Consider the following 4,109-nt stretch of genomic DNA (forward strand, 5'->3'; position numbering starts at 1 on the left):
TTATTGATTCTCTAAAATTAAATATGCTTCTTGTATTCAATTATTATTATTATTATAGATGTCAAAAATAGGGATCAATTATTATTATAATGGAATTGTATTAAATTTGAAAATTTATTTTAAGGTAACATCATTAAATTGCAATTTAATTTACTTTACAGTTTAGTTGTAAAATTATCTAATTTGATAATTTACATATCTTTTAAAAAATGAGTTTGGGTCTAAATGGTCGATGAGCTAGTTCTTTTCTAGACAAAGTTATTGTTACGGTAGGTAATCGGAGATTAATGGGCTGGATGGCGTTGGTTGGCCCAAACGTATGAAGGAGGTGGCTTTCGAGCGGATCTGTTACTCGGTGTTCCTCCGTCCGACTTGTACGTGTGAAAGAATGGGGGGTGGTACCTGCTTCCAGATAAAGGTTAGTTCTTTAATATGCTTTTGTAGATAAATTTGATTTGCAGACTTTGGTTTCGCATCCCCCTCCCTTTAGAGACCGTGTTGGTGATTTTTCTTTTCCCCTTGTAGGTTTTGTCACCCCTTTTTTAGAAAAAGAAATGGCTTCTGTAGATGCTCTCTCTCACTGGGTTGATGTCATAGTCTTAGGGGAGGAACCCTCAGTCGATTCTGAGTTTATCACCCATCTTCGTACTCGCCACAGAATTTGTTCTTCTGAGGAGGATGAGCCGAAGTATGAGTTAGTGGCCCCGGGTCCAAAAGACCGGGTTTGCTTTTGGGAGGGCTAATGAGGCGGCCTCCCATTTTTTCTTTATGTATGAGTGTATGATCACCCGTTTGGGTGTTTTTCTTCCTTTTTCAGACTTTGAGATGTCTGTTTTACGTCATTGCCGAGTCGCTCCTACCCAGCTTCACCCCAACTCTTGGGGTTTTTTGAAAATTTATCAATCCATCAGCCAGGCTTTAGAGTTCCCGACTTCTTTAAAGATTTTTTTCCATCTTTTTCATATGACAAAACCCTTTAGTGGGCTAAACAATAAACAACAGTGGGTATCGTTCCGAGCCATACAAGGTAGGAGAATTTTCACCCTTTTTGACGAATCCTTCCACAACTTCAAAAACTATTTTTTCAAAGTGCAAGCTGTAGAGGGTCACCACCCCTTTTTCCTGGATGATAATTCTTCCCCCCGCTTTCCTTTATACTGGTTGGAGGCCTCCCCTTGTGAAAAATATGGTCTTGACGACCTGGATGATGTGGAGGCAGCCATTGTGGGGTTCCTCCGAGAAGTTTGGGGGAGGTCTCCATACTTGGACACGAAAAAGTTTCTCCAGGGGTCTCCGAGTTTTATCCAGGCACAACTAGGTAGCTTTCATTTGGTTTTCCGACTTGTCTGATTAATTCTTCCAACTTGTCTAATCTATCAATTGTTACTTTTTTCAGAGATGGCAAAGACAAATGCCCAGGAGTCTTACCAAAGAGTTCAGGAGGCCAAGGCGAGGTCTCGTGCCAGGTCTGGTGGTGCTAGGGCGGTTGTTTCTCCTCCTCCTCCTCCTCGGAACGTCGGGACTCCCTCCCAACCTATTGTGATTTCCTCTTCTGCTTCCTCTCTGCCACCCCCCTCCGTCCGACCTACTCCTGAACCAGAGAAGAAGAAGCGTAAGACCTTAGAGTCTGGCGCTTCTGGTGAGGCGGACGCTCTTGCGTTCGTCCAAAAGAACATTTATCCCCATGCTCGTATGAGCATGGATGATGTTTCTGTTCGGCACTACCTCACTGCTGTGGTTGAGGAGAGTCTCAAGACGGCGGGAGTTTGTGGCAAACTCTTAGATATATTTGAGAAGACTCCTCTCAGCTCTTTAGGGATGACCTCGAGGGTCGAGGAGCTGGAAGGCAGGCTTCGCATATATCAGGAGCATGAGAGGGAGTTGGAGGGGGAAGTTGCCAAGCTGAAGGAGGAGAGGGACAGCCTCCGGGAGAAGGAGAAGAAGTTGCAAGCCCAATGCAACATGGAGGTGGATTTGAGGAAGGCAGCGCAAGCCAGCTACAACAGTTTATTTGATGATCTTGTGTCTGTAAAGAATGACTTGCTGAATGCCCGGAAGGCCTATACCGAGTTGGAGGACTCTATTGCGGATGGTGCTGATGAGGCTTGGAGGGTTTTTAAGGAGCAGGTCGGAGTCATTGCTCCTGACTTGGACCTTTCTCCTTTAGACCCTGATAAGATTGTTATTGATGGTGCCATCGTGGATCCTCCTGTCCCCGTGGTGGAGTCCGAGTCCGATTTGAAGACTCGGGGGCAGAGGATCATAGAGTCCCCTCCTCGCTCTAAGGACGCTCCGAGCTCTTCTACCGCTCCTCCGACTTTCTCTCCAACTCCTGGTCCTGGTGGTGATGATCCTTCTACTCCTCTTGCAAAGAAGTAATTTGTTGGCTATTGGGGGTCCGGCCTGTGGGCCCCCCCCCCTTTTTTTAAACTCTTTATATTTATTTGTTGATGTTTGAACAATTTTTGGCCTTTTAAGGCCGTAAACAAAATAGTTTTATCATACCCCTTTTTGATAAGGTTTTAATTTTAACGATTAAATAAATACCCTTTTTTTTATAAGGGTTTTGAGTTACCTTGTGCGCGCATGCTTTTCTATTCGTAGTTCTTTTGATTTTCGATCTTTTCTGGAAAAAACCTTTTCTTTGGGCTTGTCTGCTTTTCTGAATCTTTTTTATCTTCAGGGAAGCCTTATAATCTTTTCTTAGTTTTTTCCTATCTCTTTTTGTTATTCCTGGTACTCAATTTCGTTTCATTGAACTTTTTCGTGATTTAGGCTACTTTTGCGATTCATTTTAGTTTTACTCGGTTTCACATTCCGACTTATGAGTCGGACTGCTCCCGAGTTTATCATGATCGACTTCCATAGCCTCTTTACATCGACTTGTACCTCGTCGTTTTATCCTGACGACCATCTAGGTCGGTTCATGGGATTTTCACGTTTTGTCGAGCTTAAATCAGCGCGTTTCGTAGAAAGAGAATAAAAAAGGGAATTTAAAAGAGATATTAAAATGAAAGAGATCTTTATTAATTGAGGAGGTACCTTATTGCTACTAAGGGCTTTTGACAATCTATTTTCCCTTAGCCCCTACTGTGATGCCTCGTTAAAAACCCTTCTCAGAAAAAACCCTTTGATTTTGGGAAAAAATCATGAAGTTGGGAAAATAGTACATCAGGGAGTAGGGTTCGCTTTTAGCTGTAGTACCTTTTCATATTACAAGCATGCCATGATCTTGGTAACTCGTTGCCGTCAAAGTCGGTTACCCTATAATAGCCTTTTCCTAAGACCTCGTTGATCTTGTATGGTCCTTTCCAATTAGCAGCGAGCTTTCCTTTCCCAGATTTGTTGACTCCAATATCGTTTCTGATTAGGACCAAGTCATCTGGGGTGAAACTCCTTCGAATGACTTTTTTGTTGTATCTTGCGGTCATCCTTTGCTTCAACACTGCTTCTCTTATATGGGCTTCTTCTCGGACTTCGGGGAGCAAGTCGAGCTCCTCTTTGTGCCCCTGTATATTCCCAATCTCGCCGTGTAAAATCACTTTTGGGCTTTGCTCATTGACCTCTATTGGGATCATGGCTTCTACGCCATAAACTAGTCGGAAGGGTGTTTCTCCAGTGGCGGATTGGGGGGTTGTTCTGTAAGCCCATAGTACTTGTGGGAGCTCTTCAGCCCAAGCTCCTTTCGCATCTTGTAATCTTTTCTTCAGCCCTGCCAGTATGACTTTGTTGGCTGCTTCGGCTTGCCCATTGGCTTGTGGGTGTTCCACCGAGGTGAACTGGTGTTTGATGTTCATACTGGCTACTAGGCTTCTAAAGGTGGAGTCGGTGAACTGGGTTCCATTGTCTGTGGTAATGGAATAAGGTATCCCATACCTTGTGATGATATTTTTGTAGAGGAACCTCCGACTTCTTTGTGCCAGCTTCAGTCCTGCGATCAAGGCTTCATACTCTGCCTGATTATTCGAAGCTGGGAATTCAAACTTGAGGGAAACCTCTATCTGGGTTCCCCTTTCACCTACCAATATTATGCCTGCACCACTTCCTGTTTTGTTGGAGGATCCATCTACATAGAGTTCCCATGTAGTTGGTTTATCCTCTTGATCTCT

This window comes from Arachis ipaensis, chromosome B07 (assembly GCF_000816755.2).
Source record: "Arachis ipaensis cultivar K30076 chromosome B07, Araip1.1, whole genome shotgun sequence".
Classification (NCBI taxonomy): domain Eukaryota; kingdom Viridiplantae; phylum Streptophyta; class Magnoliopsida; order Fabales; family Fabaceae; genus Arachis; species Arachis ipaensis.